Here is an 11,392-nt window from a genome sequence, read left to right on the forward strand (position 1 = left end):
TAAAGGGATTAGAGTGATGAGCTTGAGGTTAAAGAAGAGGAATGCTCTATGGAAGGAAATTCAGAAGTAGAATTTACTGAACTCTGACATGCACATAAACATACACATATACTGCAAATAGAGTTCTGGAGAACCTGGAACAAATACCCATTCCACTAGTATGCTAATCCACAATTGATCAGAATACATCTGTATTATCATGCCCAGACCTAGGCACCAATTTTAGAAGGGTACACCTAGGCTAGCTGAAGAATATCCGTAGTGCGGTGATGAAGATGGTGTGTAGTCTGGAACAGTGTCAAAGAATGGATGATTGAAGAGATTGGGGTTATTTTCTCTGAAGAAGAGATTTAGAAAGAACATGGAGGTGTGGTGATTAACTTCTACAATGTGAAAAGGTAGTCACATAGTAAGAGATTGGACTAAGGTTGGCTCTGGAGGATTTGGATCAATAGGTGGAAATTATAGGGAGCAAAATTCAAGACAACATAAGGGAAAACTTCTTAACTGAGAAGCCCCAAAATCAAATGAGCTACATCAGTAGGTAATAAATTCCATAAAGGTCTTCAAGCAGAGACCATACAATGCAGGAAATAATACTGAGAATAAGACTTAAATTTTAACAAAACTTGAACAAAGTGGGCTACACTCAATTGCAAAATTCTGCTATTTTTCTGCCATTCTCCCCCAAAAGATCTGTGGTTCCAGAGGAGAAAGTCCCCTCTCTCAGTTTTTTTTCTTTGTTTAGGATATATCACTGCATTAGCATTGGGCAGTGGTGTCCAACTCCAAAAGAAAGGAGGGAACAGGGGGCAGAACTAAGATGGTGGAGTAAAAGCAGTGACTTGCTTGAGATCTCCCCAAACCCCTCCAAATAACTGTAAAAAAATGACTCTAAACAAATTAGTGGGGGGCAGCTAGGTGGAGCAGTGGATAGAGCACCAGCCCTGGATTCAGGAAGATGTGAGTTCAAATTTGGTGTCAGACACATAACACTTACTAGCTGTGTGACCCTGGGGAAGTCACTTAACCCCATTACCTAGCTGAAAAAGAAAAAAAAAATTAGAGAGCAGCAGAACCCACAAAAAGAAAGAGTGAAACAAATTTCCAGCCCAAGACAACCTGGATGGTTGATTGGAAAGATCTATTGTGCCAGGATGGGAGAGGAGCACAGTTCGGTGTAGGCCATACTGGCAAAGACCAGGCTTCTGTGAACCTGGAGCAGTCCTCAGGGGATTGAATCAAGGGGAGCTGTGGCAGTTTCCAGACTTCTCAACCCACAAACACCAAAGACAACTTAGAAAGTCAATGGGAAAGGTCTGTGACTGTGGTGAGAGAGGAGCTTGGTGTGGACCTGGCTAGCAAATACCTCGCTCTTGATCTTACCACCTTGGAAGAATGGAAAATTTACAGGTCCTTAGAAGTATCTCTGAAAATAGCTGCACAAAAACCCTGAAGCTTGGGATAGTACATTCTCCACACTAGAAGCACACCCCTACCTTAACAAAGAGTTTAAAATTTGAGTAATTGTCTGGGAACATGAGCAAACAGCTCAAAAAAAGTCAGATCATAGACTCTTTCTTTGGTGACAAAGAAGATCAATAAATACAACCAGAAGAAGACAACAAAGTCAAAGTTCCTACATCCAAAGCCTCCAAGAAAAATATGAATCAGTCTCAGGCCATGGAAGAGCTCAAAAAGGATTTTGAGAAGCAAGTAGGAGAAGTAGAAGAAAAACTGGGAAAGGAAATGAGAGTGATGCAAGAAATAGATAGATCGATCGATCGATAGATAGATAGATAGATAGACAGACAGATAGATAATAGATAGAGGGCACAGGGTGAGTTGAAGATGAAGGTGTGGTATCTAAAAATAAATTAATGGGTGAGAGAGGGTTATATTGGGAGAAGGAGAAAGGGAGAAGTAGAATGGGTAAATTATCTCACATAAAACAGACAAGAAAAAGCTCTTACACTGGTAAGGAAGTGGGGGAAGGTGAGAGAATGAGCGAATCTTATGCTTATCAGATTTGGCTTAAGGAAGGAATAACATACACACACAATTGTGTATGGAAATCTGTCTTACCCCACTGGAAAATGGGAGGGAGGGGATAAGAGAGCAGAGGGATGACAGATGGGAGGGAAGACTGGGGAGAGAGTAATCAAAATCAAACACTTCTGAGGAAGGACAGGGTCAAAAGAGAGAATAGAATAAACAAGTGGCGGGATAGGATGAAGGGAAATACAGTTAGTTTTCCACAGCATGACTACTATGGAAGTGTTTTGCATGACTACACATGTATAATCTGCATTGAGTTGCTTGACTTCTCAATGAGGCTGGATGGGGAGGGAGGGAAGAAGAGAATTTGGAACCCATTTTTTAAAACAAATGTTAAAAATTATTTTTACATGCAACTGGTAAATAAGATACATAGGCAATGGGGTATAAAGATCCTATTGAGAAGGGGGGATTGATAGAAGGAAGGGCATATTAGAGGAAGGGGTATTCAGAATGCACGCTGTCTTGGGGTGAGGGGAGGGGTGAGATAGGGAGAAAATGTGGAACTCAAAATCTTGTGGAAGTGAATGTTGAAAACTAAAAATAAATTAATTAATTAAAGATGGTCTGGAAAAAAAAGAAAGGAGCAAACAATAATCTGTACATAAAGATTCCAATAGATACATATTGACTTAATTTAAAACGTAAATTTTTTGTGTATTTTTACTTGTTTTGTTAAATATTTCCCAATTGTATTTTGATGTGGTTTAGCCTACCTTTGGAAGTGGTCCACATGTTTGAAATCTTTATTTCAATTACTTAAAAAATTATCTATCAGAATAGAACTGTATTATCATGCTGAGACGTAGGTATCACATTTTAGAAGGGCATCTGGATGAGCTGAAGAACATTCATAGTGGGGTAATGAGGAGAGTGAGAAGACTGAAACAATGTTATATAATGAATGGTTGGTCTCAGGTATTAAAAATGAACTACAACAACAACAAAAACCCCTTCCTTTTCCAATGGAGACATGAAACTCTTGGTCTTAGAGAGCTGCCTGGTACAAGGAGAGGTTAATGTCCAGCCCTAAGAGTCAGCATGGTGACCTTGGAATCTGGCACTTTCATTCACTCTATGGATAGATAGATAGATCTATGTGTACATAAGTACATGTGCATATATATATATATCCATAATACACTATCATATTTCTATTGTATGTATATGTACTAAATATACATGCATGTTTATATATCTGTATCTATATGTTTATATGCATATGTGGTCTAGATCTGTGATTTCATAGATATAGAAACTATGAGTAAGGAAAATTTTCTATACAAATGAAACTTTGCATCTGTTCTGCAAGTTATAGTCCTAAAGAGTTGCCTAAAGTTCTGAAAAAGTAAGGTGGGTAGATAGATGGGTAGATAGAAGAAAGAGAAAGAAAGAAAGAAAGAAAGAAAGAAAGAAAGAAAGAAAGAAAGAAAGAAAGAAAGAAAGAAAGAAAGAAAGAAAGACAGACAAAGAAAGAAAGAAAGAAAGACAGACAGACAGACAGACAGACAGACAGACAGAAAGAAAGAAAGGAAGGAAGGAAGGAAGGAAGGAAGGAAGGAAGGAAGGAAGGAAGGAAGAAAAACATTTATTAAAGCACTTACTGTGTGCCAGGCACTTTGCTAAGTCTCAAGGATATAAATATAAGCAAGCAAGACAATCTCTGGCCTCAAGGAACTTACCTTGCAATGGAGAGAAGACAGCAAAAACATAATGAGGAACTGGAAAGCAGTTTAGAGGCCTAGTTTTGAGCAAGATAAGGAGAATGCTAACCTATCAGAATCCCAAGGCACAGGGCCAGGGTCCTAGATTTTTTGAGAGGGAGATGAAGATAAATATCTAAGTGCAGGAAAAAAAATTAAGTGATTTGCCAAGAGTCATACAACCGATATATGTTAGAGGTGAGATTTAAACTGTTAGTTGCAAAGGACATAAGTTCTTGGCGAATGATGGATTATTATGTCTACTGTGAGAAGACTAGTCTAGCTATATTTTTAAAGCCTCATGAACAAGTTGGCTGCAGGATGATTAATTTTGTTGGCCACAGCAAATTTCAAAGACCGTTGATTAAATTAGGGGAAAAAGTTATTAGCTGCATTGGTAGAAGGAATACCCCACTATCAAACTTTCAGTTCCTTCAAATATTCCTTTAGATTATTTCTTGCACGCAAATAATAAATTGCTCCTTATTATACCTAACTGATCTGTCCATTGGGTTGTTCACAATGGTGAGGTCCTTCCACGTTTGAAGATGACACTTCTGATTTTTTTTAAAAACCCTCTAAAGTTATAGCGACTCCACAGTGAAATCCATGGACAATCAAGAGTTAGGCCTAGTAATCCTAGAAAAAAGGTAATGAGAAAAGAATATTGCCTAGACTGTAACATGTAATATGTTATATTGTACATATATATTGTATACAAATTATATTGTATAAGTATATTCTATATAGCAATATATCACCCATGAAATGTATTACAATGCATTATGTTATATATTATGCACACTGCATGACATTATTATATGTGTGTGGTATGCCATATGTTATATGTGTGAAATAAACTATACAATGCATTATAATATATCAGTATGTATAACACATGATATATAACATGATATTAACACATGTATTTGTGTTATATAATACACATAAGTGTACATTAAATGTTACATGTGAATATGTGTTATATATAATTGTATATGTTGTATAGATATGTTTATATGGGGGGCACATATATATGCATGTATACATACATGTCTTTAGTATATATTAAAGGGACCTTATGAATCTCCATTTTGCAAATGAAGAAATAGAAGCCCAGAGAGGTAAGTGGCTTGCCACAGGTACTAAGTGGCAGAATTGAGATTTGAATTCACTTCCTTGACTTTAAATTCAGCATTCTTTTTCACTGCACTGATTTTTATAATTAAATACTTTTTTTTAATGACAAGAGGAAAACCAGGAAAACATGCAAAAAAAAAAAAAGAAAAAAGAAGAGTCATGACTTCTTACACTACGCTCTGACGTCCAGCCCCAATCTCAAACTTTTATTGATCTTTTTCACTGTCTTCTCTTGAAGAGTGGTGTCAGCTCTAGGTAACTTCTTCAACTGTAGTCATAACCTACTTTGTTGTATCTTCCACCAACCTTGGTTTCTTCATGGAGGACACTTTTACTCACTGGCAGAGGCTGGATCTCAGCTCAGAATACTGGTGCCAGGCATTTCCTTAAGGGGCTGAGCTCCCTTTCTGGAAGCTTACCTTAAAAACATGCATGACCAGCAAAGCTTCATGTATGCACTAAGTATATAGAACTTTTCTCTCCACCATAATAGGGAGGGTTTCCTCCCCTTACGGCGTGCCTCTATCTTCAAGAAATTTAGTTTCTCTGTATTCCTGTTTCCTATATGCTAGCCTGACAAAGGAGCTTGCTTCAGTTCCCGCCACCATTTTCCTCTAGCCCTACTGTCTATAAAAGTAAAAATAAGGATGGCAAAACACTATAGTCTTTAATCTTTATCCCCTCCTGCTTCCCATGAAAAGGTCATGTAGTATACAATGGGAATAACAGGAGAGTCTCCTTAAGTATTAAATTCTAATTCTAAGTATTAATTTCTAAAAATAATCTAAGCAGTTCCTAGGATTAGGTTCTCCAACCTAGCTTTTGTTACGCTGATTTTAATGAAGTACTAAGTGGCTGGACCCTAAAATCTATCAAACTCATCAACTGTCTTAGCTTTCAACTGCCTACATCAATCTCCCATAAGCTGAAAAGTACCTCCTGTCAATGCTATCTGGATATTTAAGGAGACATTTGGCATATCTTTCTGGATATCATTGCCACTCGAGTGATAAATAGCATCCTCATTCTTCACTTTCACCTTTATTTCTTTGGTTGAATGCTGGCCAAGAGGTTTAGGGCAAGATTATGTTATTTGGATGGTAGAGATGTTTGTAAGCTCACTGTACAAGGGAATTTTCTCTATACTTTGGCTTGATTCAGCAGGGATAGTTTCCATCATACCATCCCTACTCTCTTCCCCATTTCCTTGTTAAACAGCTGAAATAAGAGCAAGACAGGTGGCTGGATCATTATCACAAACAGATTTTTTCAATGTGATTCATCAAGTTATATTCATAGCCTAAGGCATTGTGAGGGTATCAGCTGTAGGCAATACAGTCATGAAAAAAATCAAGCAACCCACAAACATTAATTAAACTCTTACTATGTGCCAAGCATCATGTTAGCTCTGGGGATACAAAGACACTGCCCTCAAGAGGCTTACATTTTACAGAAGGAGACAACACGAATACTAATAAGAAAATACAAAATGTACAGAAAATAAATATAAAGCAAATATTTGAGAAGAAATCAGAACAGACTTCATGTAAAAGGTAGCACCTGAACTAATTTGTGAATGAAAAAGTAAGTTAGGAGGGAGAAGTCCTGGGTTTTCATCTCAGATTTAAAAACTGATTAGCCATGTAGCTTTGTACAAGTCATTTGATTTTTCTGAGTTTTGGTTTCCTTATCTAGAAAATGAGGAGGCTAGACTAGATAAACAATTCTCATTTATTTTTGGTCAGAGGACCCTTTTACATTAAAAAAAAATGATTGAGGACCTCTATATTGTCATAAAAACTATTGAGGACCACTTTATGCTCTTAAAATTATTGAGGACATTTTATTCTTTAAAATATTGTTGAGGAAAACAAAGAGCTTTGCTATATGGTTTAAATCTATTGATGCTTACAATGTTGGAAGATAAAACTGATAATTTTCAAATTATTAATTTATTAATTCATCTATGAAATAGCAATTATCAACTCATTTCATTGTAATGTAAGTTGCATTTTATGAAAAATAACCGTATTTTTGCAAAACAAACAATTTAAGGAGAAGAATGCCATATTTCTATATATTTTTGCAAATCTCTTTAATGTTTGACAATACAAGACAGCCGGATTGTCTTATCAGCTTCTGCATTGTCTGTCACCATAAATTGTTTTAATTCAAATATAAGAAGAAAATACAGCCTCACACAGATATGTATTTGGAAAAGAGATGGATATTTTAATAGGCAAATGTCTTAGCATTATTATTTTCATAACAATATTATTAATTCATGTATGTATCATTTATTGCAACATAGCATGTATGTAATATAATAGTTGCTGTTTAACTGAGTTCAATTTTTTGTGACCCTGTATGAGATTTTCTTGGCAAAGATATTGGAGTGGTTTGCTTTTCCAGTGGATTAGGTTAAGTGACTTGTCCAGGATCACACCACTGGTATGTGCCTGAGGTCAGATTTTTCAATCAGGTTTTCTTGACTGTAGGCCCAGTGTTCTATCCACTGATTCATCTAGCTGCCTCCAATATAAAAGTATATATATTATAATATTATATAACTATTATATACACATATTATTTGACATTGTAGATTCTCTAAAAGAATCTTGAAGGCAACACCTCCATGTTCTTTGGACTGTACTTTGAGAACTACAGGACTAGATGAATTAGTTCTCAAGAAAGAACTTCAATTGAAGGCTATATGAGCACTTGTTGCATTCATTCTAAAAGATTTTTGTTCAATTTAGTTTGGACTTCAGATGCCTTTAAAAATCTGAGATTCTGGTGATTTTGGAAAAATATTGATTTCCAGTTCCAAATTATCTTGTATTTATTTTGTGTCATCTATTTTGCATAGATACACATACTTATAATAACAGTATAACAATTTTTATGTAATACTTTAATGTTTCAAAAGCATTTTATAAATGCCGTAAGAATCTAATGTAACAACAGCTCTAGGAGGAAGTTGTTATGATTATCTGCATTTTACAGTTGAGGAAACTGATGCATGTAGTGGTTAAGTGACTTGCACAGGGTTATATAGCTAGTAAGTGTCTATGAACAGATTTGAATTCAGGTCTTCTTGATTCTAGTCCCAGTGCTTTATCCACTATTCTACCTAGATGTCTATTGTGTCCTCTTGCTAAAATGCAAACTCCTTGAAAGTAAGGACTATTTTGTTTTTGTCTATATTCCTGTCATCTAGTGCAGTGCCTGGTGGGAAATAGTAACCAAAGGCATGTCTTTTTGAGTGATTGATAGTGGCATGCCATGGGGATCTCTTCTCAGTCATGTTCTATTCAATATTTTTGTCTTGGATAAAAACATGACAAACTTATCTGATTCTAGCTGGCATATTTGATGACAAATTTGAGACCCAAGTACATATTGACAGGCTATCACAACGAGCCAAATCTACCATGTGAAATGATTTTGGGAAAATTGGACAGTATATGAATGAAATTAGATTTAGACCCAACATCTCATACCTTATATCTGGATAGGTTCTAAATAGATATGTGATCTGGATGTAAAAGGTAGTATCATAAACAAATTAAAGAAACATGGGGGGAAATGATCAGATCTGTGGATTGAAGAAAAGCTCATGACCAAACAAGTGATAGAAAGGATTACATAAGATAAAGTGGATAAATTTAGTGACATAAAATTTAAAATGTTTTTGCACAAACAAATCCAATAAAGCTAAGGTTAAAGGAGAAACAATTAACTGAAACAAAATCTTTGTGGCTCATTTCTCTAACAAAGGTCTCATTCCCAATACCTATAAGAAAGTGATTCAAATTTAGAAGAATAAGAGCAATGTCTTTGTTAATAAATCATCTAATGTTATGAACAGGCAGTTCTCAAGGGAAGAAACTTAGGCTATGTATAATTACATGAAAAAATGATCCAAATGATTACTAAAGAACTTCAAATTAAAATAATTCTGAGATTATATTTTATAAATATCAGATTGGCAAAGATGACACAAAAAGTAAAAGAATAACATTTGTAGAGGCTGTGGGGAAACAAGCATTTTAATACACTTTTAGCAGACCCATGAATGAGTATAACTATTCTGGATCGCAATAAAAATAATACACGAAAAAGCCCATACCTAAAAGAGAGCAAAGAAAGAGGAAAAGGACTGACAGATACAAAATATTTATAGTAGTTCTTTTTGTGGTGGCAAAACCTGGAAACTAAAGGAATAACCATTAACTGAGGAAGGAAGGGCTGAATAACTTATGGTATATAAATATGATGCAATACTATTGTCCAGTAAGAAATGAGAAAATACATTATTTCAAAAAGACATGGAAAGACTTATGTGAAGTGATACATAGTGAATCAACCAAAAACAGAGGAAGAATTTGCCAAACTAAGGTTGAGAATAGGATAATTCTCTGGGTCATTTGAGTAAGAAATCTGGTTTCACCTGAATGACTCCAATCAAGACTAGACTTGGAAAATGGTGGGAAATATCTTGCTGCACAATAAAAATGTCTGAAATGGAGTGTGATTTGGTAGAAAGGATGCTAGACCATATTGACCTTAGCCAACCTTTCTCTAGAAATTCTCAGTTATTTCTCTGTAAAATAAAGGAGATGGACTACAAGATCTTTAAGGTATTTTCAATGCAATATTCTATAAGAGGCAGCATGATTAAAGAGCCAAGCTTGGAATCAGGAAGGCCTGAGTTCAAGTTTTACTGCTGACACATACTGGCTGTGGTGACTGTGGACAAGTGACTTAACCTCTTAGTGCCCAGGGCTGTTCACTAAGATTACAAGTTACGGATATGCTGTATACTTTCATTGAGGTAGAGAGTTTCTATATTGGGAGCTTCTTACATGAATGGAATCACTGGGAAAGTCCAGGGAAGAAAATCTGTGATTCTTTACCAGATTGGGGAAGAGGAGGAGAGGAGAAGAATAATCAGAGAAATAGAAAGTCATTATATAATAAGTGATAGCTAAGCCAAACCTTGAAGGAAGCTAGAAATTCTAAGAAGTGGAGGTGAGGAGGATATATATTCAAAGCATGGGACACAGGCCAAGGCAGGAGATAGAATGTTACATAAATGGAAACAGTCCAGTTTAATTGGAAATAGAGTATACCTATGGAGTATAATGTGAATAAATCTGAAATCTACTTTCTAGAACTATATGGTGAAGGGCTTTAAATACACAGAGGAATTATTACTAACTGTGGCCAAGGCCATATTTTGCTAAAAATGAGGAGCCACTGAAGGTTCTTGAGGTAACTGGAGCCTTAAAACTTGTGATATTGAGCAGAAGGAAGGGGTCCAGAGTTTTATACACTTAGATATGTCCATTATCTTATACAAGCGCTATCAAGTGATCTCTTGGTACACTGAGACCTTTTACAAAGTTTGGGAGCATGCCAAGTAAAGAATAGGGCACCCATAATAATGTAAATACATTTTTTTATTGAAATTTCTCAATGATTCTTGCAGCTACATCATACCAATGACCAAAGTTAACAATTGACTGAGGAGCCATTCATTTGAGCTTAATTTATCCTGCAATATAACATATCTCTTTATCATTCTGAATGAATGAGAGAGTATAGCCAGGCCTCCACAGAAATCCTATGCTGATTTCCTCATTGAAATGAGTGATTCTGGATTCTTGAAAGCCAAATTAAAGGAGTACAAGTTCTGAGGCAGCTAGGTGGTTCAGCAGATAGAGTATTAGAACACTTGAGTTCACATCTGGGCTCAGAAACTTACTATTTGTATGATCCTGAGCAAGTCATTTAACCTCAGTCTGCTTCAGTTTCCTTATCTGTAAAATGGGATAATGGTAGCACCCACTTCTTAGGGTTGTTGTGAGGATCAATGAGATAACAATTAGACTGTACTTAGTACAGAACCTGGCACATAGTAGGTACTAAATAAATACTAATTCTCTTCCCCCTCTATCAACTGGGTCTGCATTAAAGTATGGATTGGGTGATGAACTGCATATGTTTTATGTGAGGACATGCCTAAGCTCAGAGGAGCTTATCACCAAGCTGACTGCAAGGTGATAAATTTTGGGGGCACAATAGCTCTCAAAGACCAACTAAGTTATAGTAGGGATATAACCTTTGTCAGGAAAGGGAACACTGACACTAGAAATTACAGATGCTTGATGTCTCAAAGTATAGTAGGAGAATCACAAGCAGGGTGAATTATACTTTAAAAAACTGGTAGCAAGATGACCTTGGTATCTTTCACAAACACAGCTGTGCTTGAAGATGAGACATTTGGTGCATAAGTATTTTTCCATTTTTCACTCCTCAGGAAAAGGTCTGGTGAATTTTATGGCCATTTTGTGATGAATAGTTAAATGTGACCATGTTAAACTAATGTATTTCCATTAGGATGGATGTAAATCCACATTTATTTACCAACGCAGACTCTCTTCTCCACTCAGATCTAATGTTCTGCAAGCCTGCTGTCTCAGGGG

This window comes from Phascolarctos cinereus, unplaced genomic scaffold (genome assembly GCF_003287225.1).
Source record: "Phascolarctos cinereus isolate Bilbo 61053 unplaced genomic scaffold, phaCin_HiC Scaffold_726;HRSCAF=1367, whole genome shotgun sequence".
Taxonomy (NCBI): Eukaryota; Metazoa; Chordata; class Mammalia; order Diprotodontia; family Phascolarctidae; genus Phascolarctos; species Phascolarctos cinereus.